At 47.6% G+C, this 20,406-nt stretch overlaps 1 protein-coding gene across 2 annotated transcripts in view; it reads right to left on the bottom strand.

The window, feature by feature from the left end:
* tnc (tenectin) overlaps nt 1-12,481 on the bottom strand; it is a 158,905-nt gene extending 146,424 nt beyond the window's left edge. The window contains exon 1 of one of the 2 annotated variants that reach the window (XM_071674004.1): nt 12,404-12,481. The gene's annotated coding sequence lies outside the window, so the exon portion shown is untranslated. Of the gene's footprint in view, nt 1-12,376 lie in introns of both variants that reach the window. The other variant, XM_071674006.1, reaches the window with a different exon arrangement.
* Between the last annotated feature and the right edge of the window lie 7,925 nt (nt 12,482-20,406).

The following is a 20,406-nucleotide window of genomic DNA, read 5'->3' as shown; positions in this document are numbered from 1 at the left end:
CCACGAGGAAGTCAGTCAGTCAGGTTTGATGTTTCATGTAGAGGTTTACTCTGTATGATATGGTCTGTGTCGCGTGTGGGCGCCTGGTTGAGGGAGGTGGCTGCCACCAGATGGTCCCCATCTCCTGTGGAGGGTCATGTTGAGGCGTCATGTGCGTCTGGTTAACATGATATTACTACATATCTTCCACATTTTCAAATTTGAAGAATTGTCTTAATCTAGCAAATTTCCGTTTATCGTTTACGCTTCTCGCAAACAAATAGTGGAGACCACTGGGTCACTGTTACCACAGTGCTGGACACTTGGCAGCAGCAGTGAAGCAGCGTTACCACATTACTGGAGAGACATTTAGAGCAGTGAGGCAGCGTTACCACAGTATCAGACACTGTCAGCGTCACTGTTCACAGTATAACTACACACATGGGAAGGTTTGTACGCCATAACTCAACATTAACCAAATCCTCCCACACTTGCCTGTAACCACAAGATAATGGTTACCGTATCAGCTGTAATTTGTATGTTAATCTGGCTACCGGGAGCCACGGGCAAATGAATGGATGGGCGTTGTAGATGGGCCATGTCCTTGTCCTTGGCGATAGACCGTCCTAACCAGGCGAGAGGGAGAGTGAACGCCGAGCCTAGACTACGGTAGGTAAAGCTGGGTTGATGCTGGTAGAGGAAAGTGGTAGCAGTGATAATGATGATGGTAGTAGGTGGTTGTGGTGGTGATGGTGGTAGTAAGTGGTTGTGGTGGTGATGGTGGTAGTAAGTGGTTGTGGTGGTGATGGTGGTAGTAAGTGGTTGTGGTGGTGATGGTGGTAGTAAGTGTTTGTGGTGGTAATGGTTGTAGTAAGTGGTCGTGGTGGTGATGGTGGTAGTAAGTGGTTGTGGTGGTAATGGGGGTAGTAAGTGGTTGTGGTGGTGATGGTGGTAGTAAGTGGTTGTGGTGGTGATGGTGGTAGTAAGTGGTTGTGGTGGTGATGGTGGTAGTAAGTGTTTGTGGTGGTAATGGTTGTAGTAAGTGGTCGTGGTGGTGATGGTGGTAGTAAGTAGTTGTGGTGGTGATGGTGGTAGCAAGTGTTTGTGGTGGTAATGGTGGTAGTAAGTGGTTGTGGTGGTGATGGTGGTAGTAAGTGGTTGTGGTGGTGATGGTGGTAGTAAGTGGTCGTGGTGATGGTGGTAGTAAGCGGTTATGGTGGTGATGGTGGTAGTAAGTGTTTGTGGTGGTGATGGTGGAAGTAAGTGGTTGTGGTGGTGATGGTGGTAGTAAGTGTTTGTGGTGGTGATGGTGGTAGTAAGTGGTTGTGGTGGTGATGGTGGTAGTAAGTGGTTGTGGTGGTGATGGTGGTAGTAAGTGGTTGTGGTGGTGATGGTGGTAGTAAGTGGTGGTGATGATGGTGGTAGTAAGTGGTTGTGGTGGTGATGGTGGCAGTAAGTGGTTGTGATGGTGATGGTGGCAGTAAGTGGTTGTGATGGTGATGGTGGTAGTAAGTGGTGGTGATGATGGTGGTAGTAAGTGGTTGTGGTGGTGGTGGTGGTGGTAGTAAGTGGTTGTGGTAGTGATGATGGTGGTAGTAAGTGGTTGTGGTGATGATGGTAGTAAGTGGTTGTGGTGGTGATGGTGGTAGTAAGTGGTTGTGGTGGTGATGGTGGTAGTAAGTGGTGGTGATGATGATGGTAGTAAGTGGTTGTGGTGGTGATGGTGGTAGTAAGTGGTTGTGGTGGTGATGGTGGTAGTAAGTGGTTGTGGTGGTGATAGTGGTAGTATTGGCGGCGATGCCGATGATGATAGTGGTGGTGATGGTGGTAGTGGTAGTGATCATGATGGTAGAAGTGGTGTTAGTGTTAATGCTGGCGATGATGATAATGATGGTGATGATGATAATGATGGTGAAGATGATAGTAAGAGTAGTAATGATGATGGTGGCGATGGTAATTAGTGGTAGTAATGATGGTGGTGATGGTAATTAGTGGTAGTAATGATGCTGGTGGATGGTAGCAGCAGTAGTAAGGCCTTACAACGATCGCCATAGGAACCTATGGTAATTATACATCTTATAGTTCCAATGTGGAAACCATCAATTTGCGTTTAGAAAGTCCATCATGATAGTTAAGTCATTAGGCATGGCTGTTCTCTTGTTCCAGTGTACAGGCGAACATTGTGTGTGTGTGTGTGTGCGTGCCTCCAGTTTCCCTGGGGCAGTCTTGGTTCTCTGGCGGTGGAGGCCACAGAAGATTGTCTTACGAGTCCCTTAAGATCACTAGGTACATTAAACCCACCATCGACCAATTTCGTCCGCTTTTCTCCCTTGACAGATGGTACAATACCTTCACTGCCCTTCACATAAAGGACCAGGCGTGTACAATGGAAGTTGTGAGGTTGGAGGGAGCACTCGGCCACACGATTCTTTCTTTTATCCAAAGACCAAATTTTTTTCATAAGAGACCTTCTGTCCCTCCTCCTCTCCCCCCGCCGGTGGTATTGTGTGTACTGGGCGTCAGTTGTGTACTGGGTCAGGGGTCACTGAAAGTACTGGGGAAGGGAGGATGCTTGCATGGTACACGTCACTTAGATCAACTTCGTCCTGGGGATAGGGTAGAAAGAACACTGCCCACGTATCCACTGCGTGTCGTAGAAGGCGACTAAGAGGAGGAGGAGGAGGGGGCGCTGGAAATCCTCTCTTCGTGTATCATTTTCCAGAAAAAAGGAACAGAGCAAGAAGCCAAGTGAGGAATATTTTCCTCTGAGGTTTTGTCATCTGTTCAAGACGCATGGCAAGATACATTTATTTTTCTTTGTCGAGATCAAAAAGCGAATATTTCTGACAATGATTAGAAAAGACAGATAAATCAAGTCAAGATGATCATTAACCTCGCGATAAATATAACAACAGATCATAATCGCGATAGCGTTGATAATGGCAGTTGTAATGAGGATAATCATAAAGTGGGTGATTACCACCACTTTCATTCGTATCAATGTCTTTGGTGTTATCGTTATCACTTCTCTAACCCTGGAGGTTATTGACAGTGATAACATTTCAGTTATCACGCGCTCGTTATCAGTAAGACTCATTGGACAACTTCACCGAAGCAGGAAATGGGTTGCAGGAACTGGCCTTCCTCGGGAGCTGTGCTGGCCGGGGTGATGGGGGTCAACACTCAAGGACGGATATAAATAGGTATTATGTATCGGGGGAGGACACAGGTAGTGGGGATCTCACCTGACGGACTGAGCAAAGTTGAACATTATGAACATTGGTGGAGGATGGCTCTGGTGGACGGGGTAACCTTGGCATGAGATGTGGCAAGCATGAGTGGGTAAGATGTTACCCCGTGGTATGACATCCAACCAGACAGCGGGAAATAGCGAACAGGTATGAGTATATATATATATATATATATATATATATATATATATATATATATATATATATATATATATATATATATATATATATATATATATATATATATATATATACAGAGAGAGAGAGAGAGAGAGAGAGAGAGAGAGAGAGAGAGAGAGAGAGAGAGAGAGAGAGAGAGAGAGATTCATACTTGTTCGCCGTTTCTGCGTTAGCGAGGTAGCGCCAGGAAGAAATAAAGAAAAGACCACATCCGCTCACATCCATTCTCTAGCTGTCATGTGTAATGCACCGAAACCACAGATCATTATCCACAACCAGGCCCTGAGCACCTTTCCGCGGTTTCCTTCAGCTGATTCATAAGCCTTGTTTCAGTCTATTAGCAGCAAGTCGCCCCCTGTATATCACATCGCTCTAATGTACTTTATCCCATGCACTCCTTTTTTCCCTCCGGCATGTTCAGGCTCTAATCACTCTATATATTTTTTCATTCCATCCTTTCATCTCTAATTTAGTCCTCCACTTCTTGTCCCCTTCACGTGTGAGACATATACGCTCTGATATTAACCTCTCTTCACTCATCCTCTCCATATTTCCAAACCATTTCAGCACACCCTCTTCAGTACTCTCAGCCACTCTCTTCTTCACATCACACCTCCTTCCCACCCTTTTCTTACTTACTCGATTCAGCCACCTCACAGTGACCACATGCCGCCCATTTTGCTTTTACAGTGACCGACATGGCATGGACAAAACATGCCACGGTCTTGGACATCTTGGGTGAAAGTAAACATCAAAAAGGAAAGAAAGTGGAATGAAAAAAGGGTTCAGCAGGTGTTTGTAGATCTAACTGTAAAAGGAAGAAAGGTTATATGAAGAAGACGGAAGAAGGAAGAGAATTCCAGTTTAACTATTCCATGGAAGAAGGAGGTATCATAACAGCCAATTTTCGGGTGGTCGAACTCCAGACAAAAACTGTGGGAAGCAGCAGCCAAACGCGTGGCGCGGGTGTAAACCTTTGGGTGTGCGGACACATCCAGACAATTCACTCGAACAAAGGCGCAAATATCTGGACTTCACCTGCAGGTCATAACACCGCTAACGAAAAAGTCACCTTCGATGAGGCTGTATGACTGTCAGGTCAGCGGACGGAGAGGAATAACAACGCCGACGAAGATCCTCTCGCCACAAAGGAGCCAACTTTACCCTGCTCACGCATGGAACGCAGCCTCCAAGCCGTAGGTGTCCCATAAAAGGGCCCTGGGGTTGTGTAACTGACATACACACACAACCATACAGCCGCACATACACACACCTTCCGAGGAGAAGTGCATAGTAATGTAAATATTAGCTATGAACGACGTGAACTGGTGGTCATGCAGCTCCCAAGGACAGTACCCTCCTCAGTTCCTTCCCTTGCCTCATCCAGAGCAAGAGCCTCTCCAGTATTCTGCTATGGGCAGGGAGGGGACAGTCAGGGACAGGAGGAGGGAGGGAGAGAATCAGGGGCAGGAGGGGAACAGTCACGGGCAGGAAGGGACAGGAAAAAGCCAATAAAGTGAGTGTGAGAGGGAAGAGCGGTTGCGCGTCACAAGGAAGAGATGCGCCAGAGATCACAAAGGGCACGGCTTTCCCAAGGTCTCGACTAGCCATAGTTACCACACACACACACACACACACACACACACACACACACACACACACACACGCACATACACCATTAACCCTCTACATCTGTCTCGCTGAGTCTCATTTCTTATATGTACTGTTTTTGTTACGATCCTTCTTTTGTGCCTTGAGCTGAGGATATATGGCATTTCAGTCAGACTTGGTATTACCAGAAGTACAGAGATGGACGTGTGACTGGGCACATCGCGTCGTTTGTACTGTGGCTGAGGAAACTGTGAGTTACAAACGACAATGAGACACACACACACACACACACACACACACACACACACACACACACACACACTCACTCACACACCTAATAACACAAGCACTTAGCAGAACTTTCCTCACACATGTCTCGTTCCAAGAAATGAGGAAGAACATTAAATATTCCTTAAATTGGTAGACATGGAGTGTGGCTTCAGTGCTGGAAAGACGGGCCAGGTGCCTTCATGTCCGCCCTGTTTTTTTTATGTTTCCAAAGGTTCCACTTACCAGATTCCGAATGTTTTTGTACAAGATTCCTAGAAATGGCTGACTTATTCTTTTTTTTACGAGGAGAAAAACTAGTTGTTGAGCCCTGTGATGGATATGAGGGTGAGGGAAGCTACACCCGCTGTAGCATGATGGCAAATATGCAGTACAATACACCGAGTCTTTGAATCCAGAATCAAACCGTTGATTACAGTGACAGAGCACAGTGTCATCATACAACCGATGCAGATTATATGGAGTTATATAATGTGTCTGTACTAAGGGGATCATAACAGTAAGGTATGACCATTGCGTCCAGCTTGTAAACAATGGTAAGTCTGGCTGTGGTCAGAGGCCGGGACGATCCAGGACGTCCTTCGCCCACGGATCTTCGTCACACATTATTATTCTCTTCATTCAAATCTGGATCAATTTACACCCGCGGCAGCAAGATACTCTGACTCGCCACCGTATACTACACAGCTTACTAAAGACTCTTTTTTTTTTACCAACAGTTAGCGTTCAGGAATGATGGGTCCAGTTGACAGTCTGGGGAACTACTTGTGGCAGTTGAATGGCCGAGGAGCCGTCCTTTTATGTGTTATTAGGTTACTCATTCTCCTCCATATAATCAACGTCCTTTAGTGTGTTATTTTGATACTACGATCCAGCGTTACTCTCGAGTTCCTTCAGCTACCTCTCAACCCCAGGTGCCAACACAACCTTGTCAGCATTCTTTGCGTCCGTTGTGACTCAACTACCAAGAATCTGAGGAGGCACAAGAGGCTATGTAAACATACGACCACCTGTTTACCATGCGCTCCCCACCATCAACCTTTGAAATAAGAGTGTGTACTGTGAAGACATCGCGTTCAAAATAGGGTACCAGGAAGTACGACGAATCATTTACATGGGTTGACGGTAAGCAGAGGCCTTGTGGTGGTCACTGGAGACTAGAGCCAACACCGACAGGAGCAGCTCTGTGGAGGGAGTTTGCCGCCAGACATCAAGCACAGGAGACTATCATCATAGCCCGTGTCACATCAGTCAGCCATCACTGCCACAGTACACGCAAACATCGGCTTGAACCACCGTCACAGTCTCCTACCCATCCCGAGGGCTCGTTATTGTTAAGGAGAATAAAGATTTCCTGTGTGTGTGTGATCCCCGACGAGTGTTGTGGGGTTGTGGTCCAGCAGGCAGGCAAGCGGGCAGGCTGGCGGGTTACTACACTATTATAAGGCCATGATGTTGTGCCCATGGTATTCAGGGCGGCTGCAGAGCTGCACGGACTTGCATTCCATGACGGCGTTCCTCTCGCTATATCCTCGTTGATTTGGGACCATAAAAGCAGCAGATGAGGCCATTCTTGAACTAGTTGTTCCGTGAACAACATACGAACTCAGAGATTGTCCTTAAACGTTCATCAAAAAATCATCATATGTTTTATGAATCTATGATGAAAGTCAGACCCCTCACCCTACATGGTACGTCAGGTGAATCTATGAGATGATGATGATGGCGATCATGGAAAGTCTCCATAACTGGAGAGCAACTGACCAGAATCAGAAGAACGCTTTATAGACAAGAAATGAACCTGCCTCAGTCTCTTATCCTTGAGAGCCTAAGGTGAGGTGGAGGGAGTGAGGGAGAATGTGTACCTGAGGAGGGAGACCGGGATGACGTCCCTCCAAAATCAAGGTCGACCTCCTGGCCGCTACTGCCTGCCACTTCCACAGTCGGGCTGGCGTAAAGTGTAGCCTCATCACCAACATGGTCATGTCACCACCCTCCAACACCCACCGCCTCCTGCCATATATATATATATATATATATATATATATATATATATATGGTGGGGTGGCCCCGAGAATGGATGAAGGCAAGCAAGTATGAATATGTACATGTTCATATATGTATATGTCTGTGTATGTGTATATATACGTATGTATATATTGATATGCATATGTATATGTAGGTATATGAGCATGCATGGGCGTTTATGTGTATATGCGTGGATGCGCCATTCTTCGCCTGTTTCCTGGCTTTACCTCGCTGCGCGGGAAACGGTGATCAAGTACAATATAATTGAGTAGGGTCTCAGTGCCCCATGACGTCTCAGCTAACTTAAAAGAGGAAATAAATCTCACTCGTCTCGTTTGTGGCCGCGACTGGGATAAATGACGGAAGCCCTTGCTAATGTTCCAACCATCTACTTGCTCGTTATTCACAAAGAATTTTCATGGGAAAGATATTACTAAATCAGAGTCTTGTATCGGCATATGCACAAATCATCTTGGCGTAGAAGGGATGACCCCACGATGTTACGTCAGCAGGCCAGCGCATCAGATATAAGAACTGATCTGTGTGCACGTCAGAGGAAAGTGAGGGTGAGGGTGGCCAGGCAAAGATGAGAGTGGCCAAGTGAGGATGAGGGCGGCTAAGTGAGGATGAGGGTGGCCAAGTAAGGATGAAGGTGGCTGAGTCAGGGTGAGGGTGTCCAGGTGAAGGTGAAGGTGAGGGTGGCCAGGTGAAGGTGAAGTAGCCAAGGGAGGGTGAGGGTGGACACGTGAAGGTGAAGGTGGCCAAGTGAGGCTGAGGGTGGTCCTGTGAAGGTGAGGGTGGCCAAGTGAGGGTGAGGGTGGTCACGTGAAGGTGAGGGTGGCTAAGTGAGGGTGAGGGAGGTCATGTGAAGGTGAGGGCGGCTAAGTGAGAGTGAGGATGGTCAGGTGAAGGTGAGGGTGGCCAGGTGAGGGTGGTCAGTTAAGGGTGAGGATGGCCTGGTGAGGGTGGCCAGGTAAGGGTGAGGGTGGTCAACTGCCACCTCAGAGTAGACATCGAGTAAGATTCACCCAAGATAAAAAGAAAAATCAGAAATCGTATTTCTTTCAAATTTAGTTTTTATTTCTGTGGCCGGAGCGAGTCTGGCGTAGTGGGAGGAGGATGTAGCTGTCCCGAGATATGAAGTCACACTGGTTTAAGTTACAGCAAACACTGCGCCGCGAATAGCGAGATACAACGAAGTTTAACGAAGTACATACTATGGAGGAAGTTGCTTCTGCTGTCAGCACCACTATCCCAGGTACAGAAATCATCCCCACTATCCCAGGTACAGACATCAGCACCACTATCCCAGGTACAGACATCAGCACCACTATCCCAGGTACAGACATCAGCACCACTATCCCAGGTACAGACATCATCCCCACTATCCCAGGTACAAACATCAGCACCACTATCCCAGGTACAGACATCATCCCCACTATCCCAGGTACAGACATCAGCACCACTATCCCAGGTACAGACATCAGCACCACTATTCCAGGTACAGACATCAGCACCACTATCCCAGGTACAGACATCATCCCCACTATCCCAGGTACAGACATCATCCCCACTATCCCAGGTACAGACATCAGCACCACTATCCCAGGTACAGACATCATCCCCACTATCCCAGGTACAGACATCATCCCCACTATCCCAGGTACAGACATCAGCACCACTATCCCAGGTACAGACATCATCCCCACTATCCCAGGTACAGACATCATCCCCACTATCCCAGGTACAGACATCAGCACCACTATCCCAGGTACAGACATCATCCCCACTATCCCAGGTACAGACATCAGCACCACTATCCCAGGTACAGACATCATCCCCACTATCCCAGGTACAGACATCATCCACACTATCCCAGGTACATGAATAAATTCCCTGAGAGATTTTGTTAAACTTCCACAACTGAGACCAGACTGAGACCAGTGAGACAGGGGTGAGCGAAGGAAGGCAGCCACCATCCTCCAACAGGGACAAGGCTAACTCACCGCCCGCGTACGCCCGCTCACCCACCAACCTCCTGGCCATGGTGGGGTCAGGGTGAAGGCTGCACCTCGCCTCCTCCACCACCACACCATCTCCAGCACCCCTACTTCTTCCACTCCACCTCCTGCGTCCCATCTCCCCCACAGCTCCTAATTCCGGCACCCATACCTCTAGCACCCCACCTCCAACACTACAGCTCCAGCTCCAGCAAATTTTGAGTTGTTAATCTTGCTTCTTATGTTCTCTATATTTTTCTGTATAATTCTACCATTAGGTGGGTGCTCAAGCACCAGTTGTCCAAAGTTATCCATTTCAATCAAGTCTTCGCCTTCAAAGATTCCTGTTGACGCCTCTGTGAAGGCGAAAGCTTGATTAGAATAAATTTGATAAATTTGGACAACTGGTGTTTGAGCAGCCACCTAATGGTAGAATTATACAGAGAAAACTAGAGAACATAAGAAACAAGATTGATAACTAAATATGCTGTCGTATTCAATTGTATGTCTATTAGAGAAAACCTGCTCCCAGCTTACACTATATATATATATATATATATATATATATATATATATATATATATATATATATATATATATATATATATATATATATATATATATCCTAGCTCATTTTCTTCGCCCAAAACCCTAGGAGTGGATGAACAGCTGGGTTGACTGTAGACCGACTGCTGCAACCAGGATTCGAACCTGGGCAGGCCCGTGAATGCGTCACGGTCAGGAACGCTAACCGCTACACCACAGAGGTCCATAAAGTCCATGTTCACACAATGTCTCCTCACATGTCAAGTTAACAGAAAGTGATCAGTAAAGTGAGTGTATGGTTATAGCAGGAGAAGGAGGGAAAAAAGAGTCTCGTGTTACCATCGTCTGAGACCCAGTCTTACACCTTCCATCTTCAGCAACCTGGTACGTCTTGCCTCAAGAGGAAAACCTGAAGGACATGTTACAAGACAATCACGTTTTTCATGTATAATTTCGAGAATCATTTTCTTCTTAAGTTTTGCCAACTTTTCTTACCCTCTTAACCCAGATCATAAACATCACATTCATTTTTCGTCCGAAATGCTATGATCGAGACAAACTGGACGAATGATAACAGTTCAGGTAATGTGGTGGTAGTGATGATCCTACCACCAGTACAGGGGTAGTGATGGCAGTGGCGTCTCTACCAACAGTTCAGGTAATGTAGTGGTAGCGGTGACCCTACCAACAGTTCAAGTGTAGTGATGGTAATGGTATCTCTACCAACAGTTTTGGTATAGTGATGGTAGTGGTGGTAGTGTCTCTAAAAATACACTGCTCTTATAACCTACGCAGCCATGTGATGTACCACCTTCGCCCGGATCAGATCCTGCGTACATCACAGTAGATCCGACTGTTCGTAAATTACTGTACAAGAATTCAAACGATCATCGCAGGAGGAGCAACGTGTGAACGCTGGGCGACGACGGACAGGACGTTTGACTGGTGAAGTGGAGAGGTCGTTAACTTGACCAGCGAACACTTGGATAAGACGTTCCGCCCGCTGACCGCAACCGCTGCAGTCTGGGGGGAAGCCATTCGACACATTCCTGGGATCTCAGGTGTCGCTCCCCTACACCAAAGATGAACGAACGATTCGGTTGTGGTCCAATAATAGAGAGAGATTAGAAAAATATATATATATATATATATATATATGCTCAGTTATCATGGTCAACACAGTATAGAAGAACTTCGGTTGCCATCACCATGATAACCGCGGACGTCTTCCTGTATGACACTGGGCAAGACGTGAGTCATATCATTCCACGAAACAGATTGGCTCGTCGAGAGAGTGATGATTATGAGAAAATAAGGTGTCTTTAACTTGACGAGGATTTGCGCCACCAACAACAAAGCCCTGGTGGCGGGCGTAAAGCTGAGTCTCTTGAGGGGGTCACCGGAAACCGGAACGAACGTCCCTCAAGGGCGCCCCCGTGTGGTGGACGTCCACAAGATAGGACTATCAGAAGCTACGTGGCTAACCAACGAACAGCCACCTTCTGCTGTGTTAACTGAGAGAATAGAATCCTTGACGCTAAGGAACTCTGCGCTGACCAGTTCAAACTGCAAGCAGAGTTGTGAGCCCAGGTTGTCATGGGGCCAGGGAAGCTACCCCAAGGCGCGGCCCGGGATGACATCATCCCGCGCGCACGGATCACTAGTTACGGCTGCGTTAAAGTCATTCAAACAACCAGTTTACATTTCTTTACGAACAACGTTTAAGGACAGTGACAGATGTATGTGATGTAATATGTAAAACTAGAATACACACACACACACACACACACACACACACACACACACACACACACACACACACATAAAATCAGATGATCAAAAAGAGTAAAAAAAAATGCAGTGAAAGTAACGATAACAATAATACAGGAGAAGGAAACTTGAAGGCAAACAGAAAGGTAGCCTCCCGGGACCAGCCCAGCTCAGCCCTGACAAGTCTTACGCTCGCTCAAGTTCAAGTTCACGTCAGGTTTTTTGCAGGCGTCGTTGGGGGAAGCATTGTTTATATTCTTCTGTGGTGTGAACACGTTTGAATTACTTTTAAGGGAATAAGAAACGTATTTGATCTGTTGCACAGTGACATAGAATGGATCAGTCATAGTCTCAACATATATATATATATATGTCTTGCATTTGAGATCTTTTGATTTTGAATGTTACGTTTAATGGGCTAATGTAGATATTGATTATGTATGATACATGTAAGGTGCATGGTGGTGCAGGCGAGGTACACGGTACGAGGGACGTACATGGTACACGGTACGAGGTGTGGGAGCTGGTGACAGGAACCATCTCCTCCACCCACGCAATCTGACCCACCGTAGTGAAGAAACGTTTTCTTAAAACGCTTGCAAATGTTGAGCTTCACTGGTGCACCGGAGTGGCAGGCACTTCACGTTACGAGAAGATGGCCAGGTTAGGGCTGGAGCTGGGCTTGTGTGTCACCGGGGGCCAGTGGATGAACATCTTGGTTACCTGTAAGCCTTCGGTGATGAGACCCACCTTGCCAGCCGGTGTGGACGGAGGATGTCGGGTGGTCCTCTCCGTGCGATGGTCGGAGTTGGAATGGCGTTGCGAGTGTACGGCCCGACGACTGTATTGTGTAGGGACTCCACCACCAGTCCTACTTTCCGATGACGTCTGGCAACCCGCTGCCGCCCCCTGCTCCTTCTGCTTAGCCGTCCTTCTACACCAATGGTTCTTCGGGGATTCCTCAGTACGACCTCTGGGAATCAGCACCTCAAGACACCAGCTGTGACAAGGCTAGAATCGCAAGTGGCACACAGTCGCTCTGGCGCCTCGACGGAGAACACTACACTCGGTTCACTTCACTAAGCCCTCGTCTCATGGTTCTAGGCTTCTCTCTTTCTCTTTAAGAAAACAGAATAAATAAAGTCAAGTTTTTGGGACGTGAGGAGCTGAGTGCCGAGGTACCCCGAGGGAGGTTTTGGGGTTGGCATCCGGGTTGGTTAAGCCCTCCAGGCCGGCACGTCATGAGCCGCCCGCTCATTGGCTCCCGTTCTTACCCTGGGACCGAAGATGACAGTTCCCCGACCCCGATCTTACCACCGATCCTCCCTTTATTTACAGCCACACAGTGCTGTCATCACTTACATTTCCCATGTATTAACGAGAAGAACCACCGGTTGTTCCTGGTGTACCGTGCATCAGGTAAAATCTTGGTGTAACGACATTGGTAAAGCAAGTTTGCGCGTGTGTGGTGCTCTGTAAGCTCCGCCCACGTCAGTGACGCCATCAACGTGCGGCATAGCGGCCGGTGCACAGTGACGTGGTACGTCTTATGCAGGGTTCCTTCACAGTAGGCTATGTCTGCTCTACAGTGGGCAATATCTGCCCTATTTTTTTAAGGTATAATCAAGATGAACGAAAGTACGTATGAGTCACGTCTAGTTGCAGCGGTACCTCTGGTTGCAGTGCTTGCGTCGACCGCAGGAAAATGACTATTTTCCCTCTCCTGTTCATCAATATAAGACCATAAAAGTGTTACATCTATAAGTCGCGCTATACGACAGATGATGGTGTATACCTTAGCATCTGCCGCTTACAGACACTGGGTCTCTCGCGTAAAGTACAGACCCGCTGGCCGCCTCACCTCTGCCTGAGCGTCCGCTGTACAACAGGTAAAGCTTGATCACGTACAGCCTAGTTATGTACCGTGGCCTCAGGACGTGCACGGTGGCCTCTCGAGTTGTTCTATGGCCTCTGGGCGTTTACCGTAATCCCTTAACATTTACCATGGCACCTGTGTACGTAGCGTGGCCATATAAACGCTCAAGATAGCCGCTAAACATTTGAATGTTTACAGTCTTCCCTGGCATGGCCTTGGGACGTGTACCGAGGCCTCTGAACACGTACCGTGGTCCCTGAATTTTTGCTCCACGGCCTGCGTGAATGTCTCATGGTCTCTGGACCTAGACTTTGATCTGTGGCTGAGTCAGCGGCACTGCTGGCCGGGCAGGGTCAAGCGTCTGTGAGGGACTCGCCGTCAGGCTAGTGTAAGAGTCTGAGAAGGTCAGAGGTATTGTTATCTCTGCCTATCCACTTATTATGATAGGAGCGCTGAGTGTGATCCTGCAAGGCTGAATTTACGGATTCAGAGCGGATGTACCTCATCATGATGTTAGTCACTTGTTAACCTTTTATGTATGTATGTGGTGGGTCAGAACGACAGCAGGTGGAACAGTGTGATCTGCCCACGCGCTCACTGTACTTGGTTACCGTATTCAGTCACTCAGCAATATCAGTGGTGAACGTTATAACCCAAGGTATAGGATGTGAGTGGCTGCTCCAAGGGTAACATAGATTGAGCTGTTCCTCGACTTCACTGTCTGCTTACTGATCCAGGAGGGTAGATGATGATGTTTCCTGGTTGACTCCGTGTCTGGGGTGATGTCTGATTTCACTGACCTGGTGATGGTGTCTGGCTACACTGACCTGGTGATGGTGTCTGGTTAAACTGACCTGGTGATGGTGTCTGGTTAAACTGACCTGGTGATGGTGTCTGGCTACACTGACCTGGTGATGGTGTCTGGCTACACTGACCTGGTGATGGTGTCTGGCTACACTGACCTGGTGGTGGTGTCTGGCTACACTGACCTGGTGATGGTGTCTGGTTAAACTGACCTGGTGATGGTGTCTGGCTACACTGACCTGGTGATGGTGTCTGGCTACACTGATCTGGTGACGATGTCTCTTATGCCTAGTTAAATGGAAGCTGTGCTCACTGCTGTACTCAGTTTTGTACTCACACACAAGAGGCTTTCCAGCAACTCCTACTGTAGGTAACTGAGAGAATATATGGATATAGTTGACTGAGGGGAAAGAAGTACTGATTCACATGTTACCAGATGATGTGTTGAGAAACTGCCTGCTGGCACACTCATTACTCCTATCATACAATAATTACATGCAAACAATATGACGTTTAAACAATAAATTATAAATCTACTTCCTGTTGAGTTTTGTTCACCTCTTGCAAACAATAGGTGCAGCTCTTGTCGACATGATATCTCTTTTTTCATATTAAATGCTTATGTTATTTAGTCTATATATATATATATATATATATATATATATATATATATATATATATAGACTAAATAACATAAGCATTTAATATGAAAAAAGAGATATCATGTCGACAAGAGCTGCACCTATTGTTTGCAAGAGGTGAACAAACAATAGGTGCAGCTCTTGTCGACATGATATCTCTTTTTTCATATTAAATGCTTATGTTATTTAGTCTATATATATATCTCTTTTTTCATATTAAATGCTTATGTTATTTAGTCTATATATATATATATATATATATATATATATATATTATCCCTGGGGATAGGGGAGAAAGAATACTTCCCACGTATTCCCTGCGTGTCGTAGAAGGCGACTAAAAGGGGAGGGAGCGGGGGGCTGGAAATCCTCCCCTCTCGTTTTTTTTTTAATTTTCCAAAAGAGGGAACAGAGAATTGCGCCAGGTGAGGGTATTCCCTCAAAGGCCCAGTCCTCTGTTCTTAACGCTACCTCGCTAATGCGGGAAATGGCGAATAGTTTGAAAGAAAGAAAATATATATATATATATATATATATATATATATATATATATATATATTCCTATGAGTCCACGGGGAAATAAAACACGATAAGTTTCCAAGTGCACTTTCGTGTAATAATCAGATGTAGCGCAGCATGTATTGAAAAATACATGTTAAATAAAACTATCCAAACTCCCACCGCATTGTGATTTTACCTTCATATATATATATATATATATATATATATATATATATATATATATATATATATATATATATATATATATATATATATATATATATATATATATATAATGTGTGTGTGTGTGTGTGTGTGTGTGACATGCAAGCATCAGGACCAGGGTTGCCTGGTGGGCTAAGCAGCGAGCTGGCCCCCGAGGGTAGCCCACAGGGTGAACTTATCGGGCCACTCCAACTCTCTAATCCGTCACACTAACCCACCATACAAACCCACCACACTAACCCACCACCCACCATACTAATCCACCACAACAGTCCATCACATTAATCCGCCATACTAATCCACAACACCAATTCACCACACTAACCCACGACACTAACCCACCACAGTAACCCACTACACTAACCCACCACATCAACCCATAACATTCATCTACCACACCATTTCACCACGCTAACCTACTACAGTAACCCACCACACTAATCCTCCATACAAACCCACCACACTAACCCACCACACTAACCCACCACACTAATCTACTATATCAAGCCACCACACAAACCTGTAACATCAATCTACCAAGGCAGCACACACCACACACACACACACACACACACACACACACACACACAAAATCCCAGTGAGAAGAAGCAGTGGCAACGTCTGTTGGTTGTTTACCCCCCACTTTTCGTGTTTGTTGGGGAGAGGAGGGGAGTGGGGTGGCAGGAAGGTAAGGGGGACGAGCATGATTCACTGCCAACAAGCGATACATATGTTACGTGTCTCATTTAGTCTTCAAGTGGGACATGTGTACTATGGAGAGTTACGTGGCACATCTAGTCTTCAAGTGGGACATGTGTACTATGGAGAGTTACGTGTCTCATTTAGTCTTCAAGTGGGACATGTGTACTATGGAGAGTTACGTGTCTCATTTAGTCTTCAAGTGGGACATGTGTACTATGGAGAGCTACGTGTCTCATTTAGTCTTCAAGTGGGACATGTGTACTATGGAGAGTTACGTGTCTCATTTAGTCTTCAAGTGGGACATGTGTACTATGGAGAGTTACGTGTCTCATCTAGTCTTCAAGTGGGACATGTGTACTATGGAGAGTTACGTGTCTCATTTAGTCTTCAAGTGGGACATGTGTACTATGAAGAGTTACGTGTCTCATTTGGTCTTCAAGTGGGACATGTGTACTATGGAGAGCTACGTGTCTCATCTAGTCTTCAAGTGGGACATGTGTACTATGGAGAGTTATGTGTCTCATTTAGTCTTCTCGTAGGACATGTGTACTATGGAGAGTTACGTGTCTCATTTAGTCTTCAAGTGGGACATGTGTACTATGGAGAGTTACATGTCTCATTTAGTCTTCAAGTGGGACATGTGTACTATGGAGAGTTATGTGTCTCATTTAGTCTTCAAGTGGGACATGTGTACTATGGAGAGTTATGTGTCTCATTTAGTCTTCAAGTGGGACATGTGTACTATGGAGAGCTACGTGTCTCATTTAGTCTTCAAGTGGGACTTATTTCTTAATATATGAAGCGCGTCATCTGAGCGGGCGGAGTAAGCAGGGAGCCAGAACCTTTGTCTGGATCTTATGAGAGAAACTCACCAAACATTGAATATTTCTTAGAGCCGTGAGGCCTGTCTACGTGCAGTAAGAGCTGAGGCAAGTGTTGAGGAGCGGGGACTGAGGCAGGTGTTGAGAGGCGGGGGACTGTGGCAGGTGTTGAGGGTCAGGGACTGAGGCAAGTGCTGAGGGGCGGGAAATGAGGCAAGTGCTGAGGAGCGGGTAATGAGGCAAGTGTTAAGGGGCGGGGAATGAGGCAGGTGTTGAGGGACGGAGACCGAGGCAAGTGTTGAGAGGCGAGGACTGAGGCAAATTCTGAGGGGCAAGGACTAAGGCAAGTGTTGGGGAGCAGAGATTGAGGTAGGTGTTGAGGGATGGGGACTGAGGCAGGTGTTGAGGGACGGGGACTGAGTTAAGTGTTGAAGGACGGGGACTAAGTTAAGTGTTGAAGGACGGGGACAGTGGCAGGTGTCGAGGGGCGGGGACTGAGGCAGGTGCCGATAGGCGGAGATTGAGGCAGGTGTTGAGGGACGGGGACTGAGACAGGTGTTGAGTAGACTGAGGCAGTTTTGACTGACGAGAATTGAGGTAAGTGTTGAGGGAAGAGAACTGAGGTAGATGTTGAGGGAAGAGAACTGACGTAAGTGTTAAACGGTAGGAACTGAGGCAATTACTGAAGGGCAGGGACTGAGCGGGAACTGAGGTAAGTGGTAATGAGCAGCGGGAACTAAGGCCAGCGCTGCGGAGCGGGAACTTGTGGGAAATTCTGCAGATGACCGCCGATGACCTAGCAGGATGTGCAGCGAACGACCTTGAGGAGCCAAGCCGTAGCCCGACCACCGCCGGGAGGGAGAGAGTCGGACCTGGCAGGAGGGACGTGCCCCGTGATCATGATGTGACACACAGGGCAGGTCAGGTGGTGGTCACGACCCACCATGCACCACGCACCACCACCACCGTCTCGCATACCATCACCGTGCCATGGAAGGACCAGGCCAAACATTCTCCTGTCATTTGGAATGTTTCTATCTATAGCCATTACTAAGGTCATTCCAGAAAAACCGAGGAAGACCCAGGAAAAGCCCTGACGAATGTTTAGAGGAAGGTCAACCTTACCCAGAGGCTATCGGTAGGGCCTGGTTGTAGTGTACTACCTTTGTGTTGGGGTTGGGGGGTTTTGAGGGGGAGAGAAAGAGAGAGAGAGAAAGAGAAAGAGGACCTACAGACACATAACGTCACACTGAGGTAAGCCAGGAGAGGCCAGCCTGGCTTCCTCATTATGACAAAGTCGTCTGCCTCTCTATGCTTCTTCCTCTGACTAGTTCTTTGTTATCATTCTCCCGATGTCTGTGTTTGCCATCATCTCACCCTCCCTCCCTCTCCTCTCTCTCTCTCTCCAACTCTCCCCCCACGTTGCCCTCTCCCCACCATGATCTCACACCCCCTGCGGCAGGTGTGGCCAGGGTCTGTGCACGGCAAGGTCGTCGGCAGGTGGGGAAGGTCGCCAGCGGATGACGAGGGTCGGCGACCCTCGGCATTACAGCTCACGACTGGGCTGGTGATGTTGACGGTCTTGTGTGTACTGGTTGATGATGGGTAGCCCATACGGCCTCAGGTGAGGCGAACCATCCTTGATAATGACCCCTTGAAGGTGACCATATGGAGAACATAGCACAGGCTGGTTGACGTTCCCTTGTGACAGCAAGAACGGTATGAAAAATTAGCATAGGGGTCATCCTCGGTGTGGAAAATGATATAGCAAGGCTATAGCTTTATAATTCCCTCGTATCAAAGATAACACCAGACTTAAGAGGGACTCGTACCACAGGCCTTTCCTGGTGGATGAGCTCTAATTAGATGGTTACCCCATGAAGGAAGGTCTGTGGTGGTGTTAAATGGGGTTACATTGTCTGGTGCAGTCTAACGGATCGCTTGGTGGCGTAGTCATCATGATGAGAGTGGGCTGGATCTGGACGTGGATCTGTTTACAGGCTCTCTCTCTCTCTCTCTCTCTCTCTCTCTCTCTCTCTCTCTCTCTCTCTCTCTCTCTCTCTCTCTCTCTCTCTCTCTCTCTCTCCTTCACATGATAAAGGGATCGTTTTCCTAGTACTCAGCGAGACTAGTTCTGGAACTACAGGAGCCTCGGGCTGTCGCCAATACCGCCAACTGGATGTAGTGGTACACCGGAACGATACGAGCAAAAAAGTGGTACACTGGAACGGTACGAGCAACAGTAGTGGTACGCTGGAACGGTACGAGCAACAGTAGTGGTACGCTGGAACGGTACGAGCAACAGTAGTGGTACGCTGGAACGGTACGAGCAACAGTAGTGGTACGCTGGAACGGTACGAGCAACAGTAGTGGTACGCTGGAACGGTACGAGCAACAGTAGTGGTACGCTGGAACGGTACGAGCAACAGTAGTGGTACACTGGAACGGACACGCTTGACTCATCCTCAAGACACCAAGAAGTGTGGAGGATTGTGACCGACCTTCCCTACGTCACGGACATCAGAGGTCATGTAAAAAATACGCAGGAATGTCCGGTGCTCGGGATGGTATGCTTTGGTGGTGATGGTGGTGGTGGTGATGGTGATGGTGGTGGTGATGGTGGTGGTGGTGATGGTGGTAGCGGTGGTGGTGATGTGGTAGTGTTGCGGTGGTGGCGGAGTTGGTGTGGTGATGGGGATGTGGTAGTGTTGCGGTGGTGGCGGGGTTGATGTGGTGATGGGGATGTGGTAGTGTTGCGGTGGTGGCGGGGTTGATGTGGGGATGGGGATGTGGTAGTGTTGCGGTGGTGGCGGGGTTGATGTGGTGATGGGATGTGGTAGTGTTGCGGTGGTGGCGGAGTTGATGTGGTGATGGGGATGCGGTAGTGTTGCGGTGGTGGCGGGGTTGATGTGGGGATGGGGATGTGGTAGTGTTGCGGTGGTGGCGGGGTTGATGTGGGGATGGGGATGTGGTAGTGTTGCGGTGGTGGCGGGGTTGATGTGGTGATGGGGATGTGGTAGTGTTGCGGTGGTGGCGGGGTTGATGTGGGGATGGGGATGTGGTAGTGTTGCGGTGGTGGCGGAGTTGATGTGGTGATGGGGATGTGGTAGTGTTGCGGTGGTGGCGGAGTTGGTGTGGTGATGGGGATGTGGTAGTGTTGCGGTGGTGGCGGAGTTGATGTGG

This window comes from Panulirus ornatus, chromosome 19, assembly GCF_036320965.1.
Source record: "Panulirus ornatus isolate Po-2019 chromosome 19, ASM3632096v1, whole genome shotgun sequence".
Taxonomy (NCBI): Eukaryota; Metazoa; Arthropoda; class Malacostraca; order Decapoda; family Palinuridae; genus Panulirus; species Panulirus ornatus.
This window is presented reverse-complemented; position numbering and strand designations above follow the sequence as displayed.